The sequence below is a fragment of the Chiroxiphia lanceolata genome, chromosome 4, assembly GCF_009829145.1.
Source record: "Chiroxiphia lanceolata isolate bChiLan1 chromosome 4, bChiLan1.pri, whole genome shotgun sequence".
Lineage (NCBI taxonomy): Eukaryota > Metazoa > Chordata > Aves > Passeriformes > Pipridae > Chiroxiphia > Chiroxiphia lanceolata.
The window spans coordinates 61,229,347-61,247,625 of record NC_045640.1 but is presented as its reverse complement, the minus strand read 5'-3'; the positions used below and the strand labels follow the sequence as shown (position 1 = coordinate 61,247,625).

At 38.3% G+C, this 18,279-nt stretch overlaps 1 protein-coding gene across 6 annotated transcripts in view; it reads right to left on the bottom strand.

Annotated features, from left to right (window-relative positions):
- Nucleotides 1-18,279, bottom strand: part of SLC10A7 (solute carrier family 10 member 7) — a 146,012-nt gene that overhangs the window by 110,543 nt on the left and 17,190 nt on the right. The gene's annotated exons all lie outside the window — the stretch shown is intronic.

The following is an 18,279-nucleotide window of genomic DNA, read 5'->3' as shown; positions in this document are numbered from 1 at the left end:
GGTCAAAAACTCCACAAACTGAAGTAACAGAAGTTGTACCTAGCATGCTGGAAAAACAGATATTCAACAGCAAGAATTCTCTACCGAGAATTTGAGTATAATCAAGTCATCAAGCAGCTTTTGCTGTTGGTGGTGGATGATTTGTGCATACAGACATGTTGCAATATGCTGCCATGTAGAAAGCTACAGTGCTAAATTCTTCCTCTGATGAATTCCAATGTTGTGAATGGAACATGTGACCGGAAATAAACTCATGAATGGAAATGCAGATTTTTCTATTTATTTCATTACACCATCAGACCTATGACTCAATTAAGTCAAATTTTTTTTGATTTCACACAGTCCAAGGTCAGAACATTGTAATGGCTTAGGTAAGTAAAAGGGAAGATGTGGCTTAAGTTTCTGAAACAGCTTGGGTTGTGATGAGCTGTTTAAAACAGTGAGCACTCCTGAAAGTACTAAATATAAAAGTTGCAGTATGGAGGAAAATATATACAGATTGTTCAAATTATATTTCATATGACAGCACCCACTATAAAACCCTCACATATTTCTTTAAAGTAACAAACTATCCATGTGGATGATGTATTTTAATTTCCTTCATAATTTATCCTTCAATTCAATCACAATTTTCTTTTCTTTTACTACACTCACCCTTCCTGACTGCTTGTGGAGCCCTTGCTCTTTCATAGCACAGTTCCTATGGCTTTATTCTTAAATACCAGAAAGGAGAACATTAGTATTATTTTCTTCCATACATAGCTGTGCCAGCAGAACATCCCTGTCATCCCTAGGTGCCCATTAGCCCTAACTAAAGAACACTGTTCCCACAGATTTCTAGGGGGTAGTCTCTTTACTTCCTATGGATTTTTCCTTCACAAAAGTTATTTCAAATTCATAAAGACCCTCTTGTAATAAAGTACCCAGAATGAAGCGTTATTCATTAATATGCAATATAACGCCTTAATGTACTCAAATTTATTCAGCTTGTTATGGTGGGTTGACCTTGGCTAGATGCCAGGATCCCACCAAAGCTGCTCCATCACTGCCCTCCTCAGCAGGACAGGGGAAGGAAAATATCTCAAAACTGGTGGGTTGAGATCAGGAAAGGGAGAGATCACTCCTCCATTACTGCCACGGGCAAAACAGACCTGACTTGGGGAAAAAAGATAATTTAATTTATTACCAATCAAATTGCAGTAGGATAACAAGAAATAAAAATAAATCTTAAAAATACCTTCCCCTCACCCCTCCTTTCTTTCTAGGCTTAACTTTACTCCCAAATTCTCTACCTCCTCCCCACCAGAGGTGCAGGGGGATGAGGAATAGGGCTTGGGCAGCCAGTTCATCACATGCTGCCTCTGTCTCCTCATACTCTTTCCCTCCTCCAGTGTAGGGTTCCTCCTACAGGAGACAGTCTTCCACAAACTTATCCAACATGAGTCCTTCTCACAGGCTGTAGTTCTTCACAAACTGCTCCAGCATGGGTCCCTTTCCATGGGGTACAGTACTTCAGGAACAAGCTGCTCCAGTGTTGGTCCCCCACAGGGTCACAAGTCCTGCCATCAAACCTCCTTCAGTGTGGGCTCCTCTCTCCACAAGTCCACAGGTCCTGCCAGGAGCCTGCTCCAGTGCAGGCTTCCCACAGGGTCACAGCCTCCTCTGGGCATCCACCTGCTCTGGTGTGGGGTCCTATACAGGCTGCAGGTGGATCACTGCTCCACCATGGACCTTCACTGGTGAGGGGCACAGCGGCTTCACCGTGATCTTCATGGGCTACAGGGAATCTCTGCTCCGGCACCTGAAGTATCTCCTCCCCCTCCTTCTTCCCTGGCCTGGATGTCTGCAGAGCTCTTTCTCTCACATATTCTCACTCTTCTATCCTTGCTCCCATTGTGCAGCAACTTTTCCTTCTACTTAAATATGTTATCCAAGAGGCACTACCACCACTGCTGATGGGCTTGGCCTTAGCCAGCAGCTGGTCTGTCTTGGAGCCGGTCGGCATTGGCTCCATCAGACATAGGGGAAACTTCCAGCAGCTTCTCACAGATTCCACCTCTGTAGCACCCCAGTTTTGTCAAGCAAACCCAATACACTTGTATAAGGTATTTACACCTATTTCTGAGTCTACTCAAGCACCCACATTGCTCTAAAGCATGTTTTTCTGTAAATCAAAATAAAGAACTGGTTTTTAGGTCCTTATGACTTTTCATGGTTCAGAAATGTGCTACATAAACAAGAAAGTGGGGGACAACCTAATTGCAGAAGATATCAGTAATTTCACCTGTTCCAAGCTCCAATTACTGGTTTAATAACAACTAGTGTCTCATAACTCCATCTTTCAACATAAAAAGTAGCTGACATCTGTCAGGGAGAAGTAGTTCTGCAGTGCTTTTCTCTGCTCCTGTACTGCATTTGAATCTCCTGCATCACCTCTGACACAGTCACTTTTTACGTAAACTAGAGAGGTGGTATTAGTGATAAAAAAAATACATATATATATATATGAGTTTTACCATCCTGAAAACACAGGAAGATGTCAGTGCTTCTACTTTTATACACTCATCTAGTATTTGCTGACTATGTCACATTCTTGCTTGTCAGCAGTAGCTGTGGAGTGGCTTCCAAGAGCTCTAGGCAGAAGACAAAAGAGAATGAAGGGAAAGGCTTTTCTATTTCAGATATGCTGCAAATCCATCTGGTAGGGCTCTCCCAAAGCCTCAGCTAGGGATTCCACACCTTCCTGGGAAGCACTCTGCTGCCTGTGTGAGGTAACTCCAAGGAAGGTCATATGGGCCTCTGCAGACACAACTTCATGTGCACTCAGTTCTCACCATGACCTTCAAGAGAGCAGTGCAGACAACCCAAACTGCTGCAATGCCTCCCAAGGGAACAAATGAGAAGGAAAAAACCCAATCCACAAGGGTTGTGCAAACCAGAATTAAAACATTACTAACACCTTCTTTCCTCACGTTAGGATAGCCAGCCAGAAGCTTTGAGGAACACGCGGCTCCCAAGCAGTCACAGTGAGGCCCTTGTGCCTGGATTATGGCACATGAATGGCAATAAATGATGCGAAGTCCAGGATGCCAACACCCATATGGAAACAGCTACCACCTGGGAACCACTCTTGTGCAGCTCTCCCTCCCCTTGCACCTCTGAGAAGCACAGTACCTGTCTCTATCCTATTACTATTATGACTCTCATTAAAATTTTCATAAGATCATCAGCTATACCTGCTGACAGCCATAGGTTAAATAACCCTGCTTCATCAGAAACTTTGCCCTCGCATTTCTTTAGATGCTGATTTGTTTTAAACAGGGCTTTGGGTGTAGAGAAGACTGATGAGGTGTGCAGCTGAAAAGGAATGAGGACAATAGAGCAGCAGTCATGGCTGTGCTGGAAGATGCAAACAGCAGGCACACCTGTGACAAAGGTGGAAGTGTAAAAAACACAAAAGACTTTCAGGTAGGTCAGCTTTTGGGGCTTCTTGCTCCACTAAAATGTTCTGAAGTGAGACTGTCAAGACTGGAACAGATAAATCAATTCAATCCTTTAAATCACTCCAGGGATCTTTTCTTCACTCACTACTCACTGAAAAATGCCACTAGAATTGTTAAACACTTACAATATAGACAATAAACTGCAAATAAATTTAGCATGACCAGAAATTCACCCTGCCACTCAAACATGTACATGCAGTATTTACCACACATAATATTATATCACGTTAAAGAAAGTGAAATTGCAGTGATCATAACAAACCACAGGTATCTTCAATATGATTCAAAAGTTAGGGAAAATTGTTCAGACTTCAATACTACAGCAGCACAGAATGTTATTATTTAGTAAAACAGATAATCAGGTTTTTCTCTCTCTCCAGGAGCCACTCATTCCTAAAGCACTATACAAATTCAGAGTCAGCACTTCCAATCTTAGTTTGTTATTTCAGAGTGTATAATAGAAAAAAAAGCATCGATCACTAAAAATATAATTAGCTTTTAATTAGAAACAGCAATATGAGGAAAAGCAGTGATAGGCAGACATCCCCTCTCTGGAATTAGATACTACTTCTTTTTAGATTAGGAAGTAAGGAACTGAAACCACTACCGTGCAAAGTTAACTATTCTTATTGACACAGTTCTGGATAGGAATGACACCAGCCCAAGGGATGGCACAGTAAACAAAAAGAAATCATGCTAATTTCTGACATTTACAAATGACCATGATAAAAAGGATCATAACTACATAACTTTGCTACTATGAGAATATTGCACCTTTTTTTGTGTGGGTTTTTTTTTAAACTAATGTGTACTTACATAACGGTATCAAAAAGAACAAATAGTTACTACAGACAGGACTGTACCAGCAAAAAAATTTAACCAACAAAAGGGTTAATTAGGGATACAAATTTTCTCAGACTGTTAATAATGGGAATGACACACAGTATGTGCCCATAAGTAATTCTCAGGTATCTTTGATCTTCAGCCCCCAGCGATTACTGTTGCCTACTATACCCTGGCCTCTGGGACTCTCTCAGAACCAGACATCTGGCTACTTTGTTGTTTTAGACTAATCTCATCCCAGGAGAGCTCAAAAAATGACACCAGGCAAGGAGGGTCCTGGCAAGGGAAAAAACATTAGAGTATCAGCAGATTTTTGAGTGGACTAGAGTATCAAAATTGTCTTCAAATTTCTATAGGGATCCCACAGCTTCTCTGCTCTCGAGCACCACTTTCACACAGAACATCAGAATGCACATGATCCCCTTTTAAGGAACTGTTAATCTCTTTGAAGAAGCTAATGAATGATAATCCAAGAAAGAGCATGTGACAAAGGCAAACGGAAGTAAAAAAGAAACTGTAATGAATGGGTGGATTTAATGAAGATTTTATTGAAAGGCCAACACACTGCATGATCAAACAATGCTTTCAAAAGCCTACAAAAATTACTCCAACCCCTCAAACACTATTTTTTACTAATCCATAGGTTTTAGCTGCCAGCAGTGTTATCCCTGAAGCAGGACCCTCTGACGATTGCAACAGATTCAGTGGGGCGCCTGACTGGCTGCTCCAGGCTCAGACACTGGGCAGTTCATGATGCTCTGAGCCCAGAGGGGTCAAATGGGCTGCAAACACGGAGAAAGGAAGGTTTAACTCTAAGGCCAGGCCTTTTCACCATCAGAGGCTACCTGGGTTTTGCCACAACCTCTAGTCCCTCAGACTCCCATCCTATAGGTTACATCAGATGCACCACTGGCAGCTGGACAAGAACTGCTGCAGGCAGCCCCACAGAAGGCTCTTGTCCTATACCGATGCTCCTACATCCTTCCCACAGCAGAGCTCCTACGTGCCAGGTGTTCCCAGTGCCACTTACTGCCTGCACTTGGCAATAGAAGGAACCAGAGCAGTCAGACCTGGAAGGAATACAAATCTCACATGTATTTTTCTGAGAGAAGTAAGCATGCCCAAACTACTAACATTATCTGAGCCACATACTTCCAAGCAGCATAATTTTTAAAATCCAGGGGTGGCACATAGCAATAAGGAAGAAATCACTTCTGTGTGGGTATCTTTTTTGTTTCAAATCAGCCACCACGCCTTCTCTTCCCTTCCACTGGCAAGAGCAAGCTAAAAAGAACTGACACTAAATGAAGTCAGATTCTAATGCTTTTCTAAGGGCACGCCCATATGATTTCACTTTGCCTCATTTCAGGATATTTTCAAAATGTTCAGAACAAAGCTATGGAGAAAGCTCTAAATAATCTGTCATATCACACCAGCTCCCAAAGAAAACCTTTAGCAAGTGCTACAGACAGAAGCAGTTTGAAAATCATGTGCTGAACTTCGTATTTCTCACACCACATCTATCCTGCTTTCTTCCAGCCAGAACATTCCCCTCTCAGTGGGAGAAACAATACTAAAAAGTTACCCCAAAGTATTTCAGCAGTTTCCTAATGCACTGTAACAGCTGAACCAGTAAGAAAAGAACATATGCAACACTGGCTTTAGTTGCATCATATCAACAGTAAAAAACTCCTGAAAAATTCAGCATTCTTGAGAGGTATTCAGAAAGACATGATGCAATTTCTTTACAACTATGAATTAAGCAAATTTTCCTTTGCTTTCTCACCAAGCAGGTATTCAGAAAGACGTGATGCAATTTCTTCCTGACTATGAATCAAGCAGATTTTCCTCTCCTTTCTCACCAATCAGGTCTGTTGTTAGAGTGAGTGTGGATTAGTCCAAATAATTAAATTTTAAAATACTGGCAGCACCAGGACAACAAACTTTTGTGTGCTCTCTATATACAACATGTGCTCAACAAATGTTTGTCTTAAAAGCTTTGCTATGATATCAGCCTCTTGGAGTTTAATTGATGACTTCTGTGACTGCTATAGTCTGCAAGTAGCTATGACACTTTACACAATAGAAACAAGAAAAAGTCACAAAGTATTCCACACCATCACAGTAAAAACTTATATTGTACTTATTAATACATTGTCTACTGCAGAACAATCCAGACTGCAGTGTAGTAAGAAAAGCATTGTAAGGCAGAACAGGTCAAACCGATGTGTTTAAAAAATAGCACGTGATTGTATCAGTGGAGATGGCATTAATACAAGCAACAAAAAAATGAAGACTAAGCAGAATTTTAATTTCAATATTTCATGTACTGTAGATGCCTCATACCCTCTGTCTTCACCTGCCATAGAACTTGAATGGTGCATCCCACACACTTACCTTTCCCCCTCCTCCTTTTAAATCAGCAACAAACAATACTCCACAAAAGAACACATAGGACCTACTTCACAAAAATACACAGAAAATAGGCAGTGAAAAAAGCAAAAAAAATCTCACCCAAATTCTACATATTAAAGATAGAAAAATACAAATTATATAGATACACATTCTAACAAACATTTGTCACAATGTCTAAAAGCATATTTTTGTAGGACCATCTTAATATTACAGTTACACCCTGGACACAGGTGTTACAGACTTATTCTCAAAGCCATGAGCCATCACCAGGACTCCAACAGCAAATAAGCAAATGCTTCAGAACGTAAATACTCCTCTGTAGTATTGATTTATGTTCTATGGGTATCCAAACATTGGTAGCTAATGCTGCCTTGCACTATCTATTACGAAATTACAGCTATCCAGTGAGGCTTTCTAATAGTAAATAAAACTCCCCACAGCCGCTCTCCAAAAGCTCAACAGCTGGGAGCAGAAAGCACTGTAGCATGACAGGAATGCCAAGATATCCATACAAAGGTAAATCAAATAGGAAAACAAACTCCAGAGAAAAAAGGTCTTCAAACAAAATCCACGTTAACACTTCTCCTAATTTGGAAATAAAATAGAGTGGCTCCCATTTATCTGTCATTACAGTGGAACAGAGAGAGGAAAAGACAGTTTGGACATTAGCAACGCTACCAAGAACAGTGTCTGTAATTCATAGTCAGTCTATACCAAAAAAGGTTAATGAATAGTATTTTTAATGGCATATAGTTCAAGCATTGATCTCACAGCAGATCCATTAATTCTGCCCAAGTACTAAATTCTAACTAGGATTCCTGATTTCAAAATACATTTATGAAAGGCTGTATATACAACTGCTACATTTTCTTTCCTATTTCCTAATCTATCATTTAACAGTACAGCTCTATAGTTTACTGCTGACTGCATGTATAATATGCAGTTCTTCATGATTTAGGTATTTTATTTCTGTATTTTATTTCTATCTGTATGAACAAACTTAGGAGAAAACATCCACAAACCACTTTGATTAAATTCTCCTGGGTTTTGGAGGCTGCCTTTGCCTGCAATGAAAGCTGGAGGAAATAGGCTTCTGAATGTAGACGGAAGAACTACATGTTTCCTCCTCTGAGCAAAGCTCTGTTTCTTATCTTGTAATCAAGCAATTTGACAGCTAATAAAATTACTTTATACTCCTCTAATACCTGCATAAGGAGATAGTACAGGGAAAGCTTAGTGATGTTTCCTGACAAACACACTTCCTAGAGATAAGTAGGACTACTCTAACTTCAAGATAATGACACAAATAAAGCTTCATCTTTAGAAGTATTTACAGCACGAACAATACCAATACCTACTTTTACTTCTCTATTTTAAATTTACAGGCAGTTTCATTTATTTGAAACAAAGACCATATTTTCAAAAAGACAGTAATTACCATGAGAATTCAGTGGACAAAAATGCAGTACTCTCCTTTTATGTATCTACTTAGTACTTATGTCAACTGCACGCCTTTGCATAAGGACACCACTAAAGACCAGTTACCACCTCTGGAATCCACCTGCTACAAATCATATAGACCTAGTTTTCATTTGTAACTCTTACCTACACTGACCCTGTCCACAGCTTTGATTTCAACAGAAGAATATTTGATTTATGCCAGGATAAAGAAGAAGAATCAGGCCCAAGTTTCCAGGTACCTTCACTAGAAGCACAGGTGTTCTTTTGCTGGTAGCAGCTGGTACGTACTAATTAGAAGGAAAACTGAATTCAACTATTTCTAGTTTTGTAAAAATATCTGAGAAATGAGATGGCTCAGAGTAAAGTCTCAGCATATTACAATGTGCTCTACAGGAGGAAATAACCTGACAAAATGAAATTTTCCATTGCCTTATATCACACAATTTAGAAGGAACTTGAAGCCTGAAAGACAGGAAATCTCTTTAAAATTTGCTTGTATGGCAGATATGCACTAGCGTTGCAAAAAAATTATTAGAGTATGAAAAGACATTCTTGCCTCCCACAGCTCACAAACTAAAGAAAAAAACCCCCAAAAGTTGATAAAGAAACCATCAATGTAACCTGCTGGAAGTGTTGCTAAATGAGCCATCTACCTCACAAGATAGTGTATGATAAGTTAGCATGACAAGTGATTTGTCTGTGTAAAAAAAGCTCTTGCAGCACTGACTGCCATTAAGACCAGGGAGGCAGGAAAACAAAATACTACTACAGAGTTACACTGTGGTTTTATACTAGAAAGGAAGATGCCAAAGAACACACCACAACTGGCTAACGATTTGAAAGAGAAGGGAAATTAAAGTCAGTGTGATCACTTAGAGATATGACAGAATTCTTACAATGGGCAACATGATTTACATTATGCAAAAATACCAACGGGGCAAAGAACTGGGAGGGTGGTAAGCATAACTATATGGTAAGACAAGGAGGGAAATTTTACATGTTCTAAAGACAAACACATACATCTGAATCCTGATCATAGCTCAGAGAACACAGCTGTCAGACTCACAAAGTACTTGATTTAAGAAGTAACTAGGATTTCATATGTACATAAAACAAAGTAAAACAGAACTAGTGCAGAGACTACTGTTCCGAATTTAAAAGAGAGAAACATGTAAAAGAGAGAAACTGCTACCTATAAAACTGAACTAATTTCAACGCAATACTCCAAATTTCAAGAAAATTGAAAAAGAAAACGTTAAGGAATCAACTAAAACAAAGAAATCAAGCTTACAAGGCAGGTATTTTGTTGTTATTTGCAGAAGGTGAGATAAAAGTCCGAGTTTTATCTGCTGGGAGTTTCAGGAAGGTTCAAAAAACCAAATGTAGCAAGAGATGCATTTGTTACTCAAGGGGTCACGACAGCAGACCCCTTATGAAGCAGAGATGCCTCGGAGTGACTCATTTTCAGAAGGGATTTGAGGACAGCACTTTACAATGCTGTGTATTTTTCCGTGTATTTCCTACTTACAAACAACATCTATTGTTCTGAGTGTCTCAGATCACAGACTGCAGAGAACCAAGCCATGCAGAAGTCATCGACATGGGTGGTATGAACAGCAGAAACGTCCCAGCATCAATAGGTCACAGACATTTGTGACTATGCCCAGAAATAGAAATCCCTCACAACTGCACAAAAGAGGTTGCACTGCTGGTTGAAAAGAAAAGGTATGAGAGAGGACATTGACTACAGTATTATACACCTTAGAGAACATAACCTATATAGAAAGTCTCACTCGATACTGACATTCTGGGCCATTTGGATAATCAAAGTACAGCGAGTATTTTTGAGATAACATATATGACATTAACATCACAGAAAAAAAATGTAAGTGGATATATTTTCTAAAATGGCATGATCATGTTGTTTTAAAGCAGAAGGATATAACAAATGCATAGATCAGAACTTAAATTTTACCTCCAATTTTAATGTTGTCTTTTCTCTAATTATCAACTCAGTTTAGGTTTCCTCATCTTAAGACTTTAGGGAAACCTTTCATATATTCAATATATATAAGATTTCTCAAAAACACATTCATTTTGAAACAAAGTACTTTACTTAAGTAGAATACAACCTGATAGCCACTCTTAGGGCTGACTTCCTGTAGTTTCAATTATAAAATCTTCTTACTGTAGAATTAGTTTATATTTTTTATATTTTCAAAGAAATTAAAATATCACTTGCCAAAAACATATATGTACCTTTTATCTGTAGTTGTAATTTGGGGAACAAATGTACCTTTCAACAAATACCTCTTCTTAAAGAAGATGGAAGGATTTAAGAGAACAAAAGACCAAAGCTTCAAATTTTAACCCAGAAGTGAAATGGCAGGAAAACAGGACTAAGCAGACTCTTCTAAATAAAACTGCAACAGAAACTTTCCTGTAAATGTAATAACCTGCATGACAGTGAAAGTACAAATACAAAGGGATTCATTTTTGGCAGTGGCTGTTTAATACTCTACTTTTAAATGCAGCACATAGCCAGCAAATTTCAATACTTCTACAAGCAAATAGACGAGCACTGTTAAGTCTGTGAGCAAGTGAGTGCTGTTATTGGCAGGGATATTTGCAAAACCATTCCCAAGACACAGGCCTGGAGTTCATATTCTCTCCTCTTGAGCAGGTTTCTACTGCTTGTTGGTACCACAGAAATCCAAGCACATACATATGCAAAGTCTAGCAAAATACAGAAGTCTGCTGAATAAACAGACAAATGAATATCCATTTCCACTGACAGGATAAAAATCTGGGTCACTAAAAACCTTAGTTTTACTTACGCTTTTCTGCCCTGTTTCCCTTCAACATTTGTTCTTTCTGGTTTAGGTGAACTATAAGCAAATAAGGACAGAGATCATATCACTGCATGCACACGTGCTTTGATGGATTCATTAAGATCATTCAGGTTTATTAAATAATCTTCCCATAGAAGGATTATTGTTTTTATCTAAGGAAGGTAACCTGTGCACTATGACAGACTGACACAGCTGAAAAGCTAGGAAATTTTTCCAGAATTCTTTACAATACTACCAAAAGAAAAAAAAAAAAAAGGAGCTGTTTTTTTCCCCCTCCACTGAAAAAGGTTGAAATAAAGCCACAATGGATAGCAATTATTAGAACCATTTTGATCTTCAGTATCCGGATTAGAGGCTGTAAACTCTCCATCAATAATGTGAAAGCCTCAGTGAATGTTTCATGTCCTAGTATTATGTCTCAGAAATAACTTTTCAGACTCCATTATGTCCGCCATGAACTTGATCTTTCACCTCTAGTGAAAATCCTCTTATAACTATAATTCTAAAGTTAATGATGAGAGATTTCATTTGCTTTCCAAGCACAGATAAAACCTTTTTGAAATACACTCTCACTGCCATGACCTTGGTCTATGACTTAAGAGTTCACCACATGTAATAATTTACTTTGCCCCATGGGGCTCATTGAGATTTCCTTTTAAAAGGTTTTGGATATGCAGTTGGAGCTGAAACACACAGTAAGTATCAAAGTATACATCCCCACATACATTGCAAACATTTTGCAACAGTATCCACAAACAAAATCTAGATCACTACAAAACATAACAATAAAAAGGCCTAACTAAGCAAAGTCATCCATACACTAGAAATTCAACATTTTGGAAATCCTGTTGCTATAATCCACAATACCTGCTAGAACAGAGAGTTTCAAAACTCCATGGAAATAATACATGCAAATTGGCAAGCTAATTCAGGAAATATGCTGTTGCTCCCAACTTACCAGTTCAAACACAATGCAGTTCAAGTACAGTAATATTCTGGTTAACTTATGCACCACATAATTATCAGAAGTGCTGCATGAGACTAACTAGTTACTGTATGGTTGCTGACTTCTTTGCTGATAAGTAATGCACTGGCTACTTTGTCAGCTCATGTAGTTCTTACCAGATATGTCTTTAGTGTTAAAAATAAATAAAGTCAGAACTACTGTACCCACCCCAACATAAGGCAAGTTTTTTTGTTCCTCTGAATTTTGGAGAAAATTCCTTTATAAACACAATTTACCTTAAATTCAAGCACTGTCTTGCAGCCCTAACCAAAAAGCACATAGTTACTGCCTCACAGTGTTGAGTTCACATCAGTGAATGGTAACACACCAGAAGGCGCGGCCGTGGCTCCAACCAGTTCCCACTTTGCCTCTGGCTCCCAATGTCTCACAGAGCAGCCAGGCAGCTGGTGCTAACTCCCTGGGGATGTGTACAAGGGCCTGGGGCAGGGTAGGATTCCCCAGGGCAGCATTTGGAGGCAGACAGCACAGACCTTGAGAGGTCAGGCTGAGGGTGGCGAGGGGACCCGAAACGCCAGAGTAGAAAACAGTCTGGAAATGCAGCTTGTATTGATGATGAGGTACTGAATGGGTTGGCAAAGTTATATTTAATGGTAAAACTTATTCTTCCCCATGACACAGATGACAATCAGGGGCTGTTGTGCTTTCAGGGCACCTATAGTCGAGTGAACACACTCCTTTGCCAGTCTCCTGTCCCTTAAAATTTCCTAAACATTACCATCTCCTCATAGGGGCTTCCCATGTAAGTACAAGAGTTGAAGTCTCTGCTACAGATACTCCATGTGCTGTTGTTTCCCCTCCCTCCTTGTTAATGTAGAAGTGGCAGCAAAGCACTGGATTTCAGACAGAAAAGGGCATGTGCACAAGGGGACAAACACAAAAATCTTAGGTGAGCAGAAAAGCACACAGATGTGGGGACTGTGCATCTGAAAAAGGGTTCCCAGGAAACATGTGGCTTTACTTCAACAGTTTATCAGCAGCTTTGCAGTTTTCAGACTCCATCACGGGGCCAATATTTTCCACAAACTGAAGCCTAAATAATGCTTTGAAATCAGAGAAAATTTGCTGCTCTACTGCTCTCCACGTTTTTTTGCCAAATGCTCTACTAACAAATGACCAAAAAATCAGTTTAACAGAAAAGTACAAACTGGAAGCACTTCTAAAGTACCCTGTCTTCTCCTAAAAAAAAACATTTTAAATAGATTTGGTCTTATTTAGTTGTACAATGAAGTAATCCAGGAATTTGTTCTGTCTCTTCAGATGAGGTTTCCCTCATAGAATCTAAGACACTTGCTCATAACACACATTGAATAACTGGACAGACAATTCAGAAGACAAAAGTTCATGACATTCTTTTATAATAATAGTGGTGAAAAAGGATAATAAAATAAATTTCATTTCCTTGAAATGAAATTTAAAGATAATAGTAATTTTAACTGAAAATCCTGCTTCATGTTCTACAGCTTAGATTTCCACAAATCAGGACTTAATACCGCACACTCAAAAAGAGAGCTAAAGAAATTACGGAAATATTCAATCTGCAAGCCTGATGGTTTTCTTTCCTATATATTCTTATTATCCACTAAGCAAAAATATTCATGACAGCTAAAAAAGTGCTTGGATAGAAAAAAAAAAAAAAAATTCCCCAGTGAAACACCCTGAAGCTTTGATATTAACACAAAAAGGACCAAAATTAAGAACAGAGAAACAATGTATGATTGTATCTTTACAAGCCGGTGTTCAGAACCTGAAGTGCTCTCCATGACTAAATCCACTAAAAATATTTCTAAAGGGCTTTTTGCCTTCTCAATAGATTTGAAAGTTTAATTTTGATTTATCTGCAGTTAGCTGCAAATAGTCATATGTAAAAGGTATTTTCAGATTTCAAAATGTTACCAATACTCTACACATTATCACTCCAAATGTTCTTTTCATTCAGAAAGAAATACTGAATTAATTCCATTTCTTCACATTCAGAAAGAAATACTGAGTTAATTCCATTTCTGACAATCAATACTGCTGCATACTAGCTTTTAGGTACATGCTTTTATTCCCAGTCACAATGCTGAGGCCACCAATAGCCATGCTAAACCATTGGCAGTGGTATCCCTTCATCCAAGAAGATCCAGGTCTGAAGATTCAGGTGAATACATGAACAGATGTCAAAGGAACCATCTTTATCGTTCATGGTAAAACAATAAAGCATGTGGTTTATTAACCACCTACACGCAACGGACAAGGCTGAATAGTTTCTGTTCTGCACTATCAACAATTTAATGCCAATGGTATTAACATTAAATTAGTGTTTGCTTTGTAAGCCAACAGGAGAGGGACAGCAGAACACAGTGTGCCACTGAGTTCCAGTGCCAGCAAACAACTGCACTGCTCTGCTGAAAAAAAAGGTTTTCATTAGAAAACCACCTCACACAGCAAATGCTGGTACCGTGCAGGAGCTCAAGGGAATTATGGCTGCACAAAACACTCCACTGGAAAAAAAATCACCTGTAACTTTTTGGATAATATTGCCAGTCTTCACTGCTCTCCAAAAGACAAACTTCATTTTCAAATGCTGAGGTAGGGAGACTGTGTAACACTTCCCTCACTAGTAAAATATCTGCTATCTCTCAAATAGCCATAAAATTAAATAGCAAAGAACACAGAGCCTGGATTATAGGGCACTGGACCTCACTCTCTGCAAATACTTTAATATAAGTATTACTGATTTATTCAAACTGTCAAAAATGCTTGCTTTGCATAGGCAGTGCATTTCATACAGCACTCCCTGCTAAATAAAGGAAGCTCTTGCACAATATAATTTCACACTGAATTAACCTGCAGACCAAGACAAATACAAAACCACCTTGCTTGAAAAGGCCACTTTTGTCAAGCGTGAGAGCAAGACTCTTCTTCTGTCCTGGCTTCTTTATGCCACAAACAGCTTTCAGGGTCAGTGAACATGCCATAGCAGACAAAAAACTGATATTCCCAGCCAAGCACTGCAGAATAGCAACAGCAAAGCCTCTGAAAACACTCTTCTTACAAAGTCATATCTAGGACAGTTGGGCAAACACAGCTGCAGAAACACAAGCCTATATGATGATTCCCAGTAGTTTCCAGCCACAGCCCAAGTAGTTAAGTGCAATTTAAACAGGCAATTTTATAACTCTCCAGATTACAGCAGAACTGCTACAAGCACTCCAGAGTGAAAATGCTGAACATGCACAAGGCTGCAAGTTCTGTGTCATACATCTTAACTGCACAACTTCATGTACTCTGAGAGATTTAACATATTTTCTTGCACCTCCTTAATCTCCTACACTCCAGGAGCACAGGAGAGGGGCTTTTTCCACTGGACACCTTATGAGCCATATTAAAGACCCTGAGTTAGAGGTAATGGCAACCAGGGACAAAATCAAATCTTATCATAAGCCTATCTCAACCACTGACACCTCAAGTTAGTAAATGAGCTGCTTTTTAAAGGTGTTGGGAGAATCTAAAACTTCTCAAAAACTAAGTGAAGAGTCTGGAGGTGAACTGCTTGACCAGGGATTTCAGAAGCCTCATTGTTTGCCTGAATTTGCTGCCACTAAAGAGCAGAGCTGAATGTCTTTGAAAATCCCCTCCACTCTGAACAGTTTTACTAGTGGATCTGTATTAGAACTACTAGTGAGAAATGAAAAGAGATCAGCAAGAGAAGGAAAAAAACCTAGAAGATTCACAATTGCTTTGGGTTACAGAAGACTTGAGAAGACGATGAGAACCGCAGAATATCTAATGGAGCTGCATGACTGGAACACATTATAGTGATGAAATCCACATTGTAAGTAATAATTTGGGCTACTCCTATGCATTGATGGATATAAAATACACTCACCACTGAGGGAAGGAAAAAACCCCTAAGTATCAGTAAATAGTTCAATAAAAACCATCTGCTCAAAGCACAGTAACAATAAAAGAAAAGTAAACTCTTAGGATACATAAAAAATTAGACTGCAATACTAGAATAGAGTGGGTGAATTTAACAGCACAAGAGCTCCTATGTAAATACCAGGCTTATGCTGACACCGTTAATCTTTATATTTGTGCATGTGAAGTACAGACGTCTTGCCTAAATTTGTCCTCCAACACCCACACACCTCCCAGAGACTTCGGCGTAGTATCTAATGGTAGAATTAGTTATACTTTAGTTTAGAATTATTTAATCTGTGTGGGTAGAAAAAAATTTATTACTTAGAAAAGAAAAAAAATTCATGACAGTTTTTTTTTCATGCTACAGTATCACATTTAAAACACAACAGAACTTAATGACTTACCCTTTCATAAATAAAACCTATATATATATATATATGAATATTTTAGAGTGCAATCTGGAAATCAAGTTTTAGACAACACTACTGACATATTTAGAGAAGAAAAACTGTATTACAGAAGACAACTAAACATCATGACACACATAGTTTATTTGAAGATCTTGGACTATTTTGTTTCATAATGTTCATGTGTTACCTTCCAAGGGTAAACACTCATGGTACACTGGTGCATCAGTGTATGAATCACAAACCATTAGAGCTTGTACTTCTTTTTATTCATTTTATTTTGTTTTCTAAAAGGTTAATGTACATGTATACACAGTTCAAAGAACTTTGGATATTTTTAGAGAAATCAATATCTTTCCTGTGACTTTACAGTAGTGTTAGGATTCACTTTTTTTATCTTTACTTAAGAAAACACATCACTCACAAAGAGAGGAATTTTCCAGTCTTCATTTCTCAGTAAATACTCATATGTTATGTATTTTAAAATATCAGTTAAAACTATTGTATATAATTTGTTGGGAAAATGTTGCTGCTCTCACTTGATTCTTTTCCAGAAAGACTATAGCTGTGGGCGTTGTAAATTTATAATCAGTTTTATCTTCTACATCTGCTTCAAAAAACAAATCTAAAAATCAATAATAGAACTCCTTCTTTATATCTTATTTCATAAACGTCTTTCTAGCTTTTTTCATTGTAGCTTATTTTATATTTCGAAATCTTGCATCGCATATGCAACACCTTGTTTTACGAAAAGGACTAGCAGAGCCACATAAAAGTTGCAAAAAAATAGAACAGCACATTGATTAAGAGGTTTTGTACAAACTATAGCTTAACTGAACAATGAAAAAACCCCTCAATGGTTTTGTTGTGTACGAGATAGCAAAATAGCCAAAGTATTCATCAACAAAATGAACTGTCTACCACGATTTATCTGTACAATTCCATCACAGTTCCTGCCTGCTATGTTACACTTTTCAAAAGTATGTCATTAAGCTGCCATAAAAGTCATCACAAATTGCTTTTGCTCCCAAACTGATAACAGACTTATAGATCTAATTTTCAATCTCTTTTCTTCATTACTTTGATTCTTAAGTAGGGTATGACATTTCCTGTCTGAATACTTTGTAGTAATATCTGGCATCTCTACAACACTTCTGTCTGAGTATCTCTGAGCTTTTAATAGGTTTGTGTTTACAGCACCTTGAAATGATGACATATTTATTTCTCTGTCTTGCAGACTCTTAAATACACTTTTTTTTTATAATTTCACTGAAAAACTACAAGCCTTGTTGAAAGAAAATGACACAACAAAGCCTTCTGTGCTGTCAGATGCTATGTCATTAAAATCCTGACCCTTCACAATTCAACAAGAGCAAAGAGCAAATGTAAGGCCTCTGTTTTCCATTCCAATTTTTTTTAACTTTGAGGACTGTCCTTTTCACAAATCAAGAGACTGACTGACAGAAACAACTAAGTAATTGAGAAATTACCCACAAACTAAAAATTAGGTTTTGATTCTCATGGCGACTTCTCCTCATTTTTTGCCAGTCAACATACGCACGTTTTTTGGTTCATATAGGGCTTCATACGCATCAAACTGAATTCAGGACTTGAAACTGGCTGTGCTAATGACCTAAGTGTATTTGTGAAAAAAGCTAGGAATAGGCTGGTTTAGAAAATTGCTTGCAGGGTTAATTAAAGTAACATATAGGAAGTGATCACAAGAGGAATGATGGAAAATCAGGGTGAAGAAGGAGAAACAGTAAAGAAAGAAGAGTTGAAAGACAGTTGAGAGAACAAACCACACATCGGACCAGAGAGAGGACTTCAAGAAACCTATGAACGGGTCACTGAGTCAAATTTTA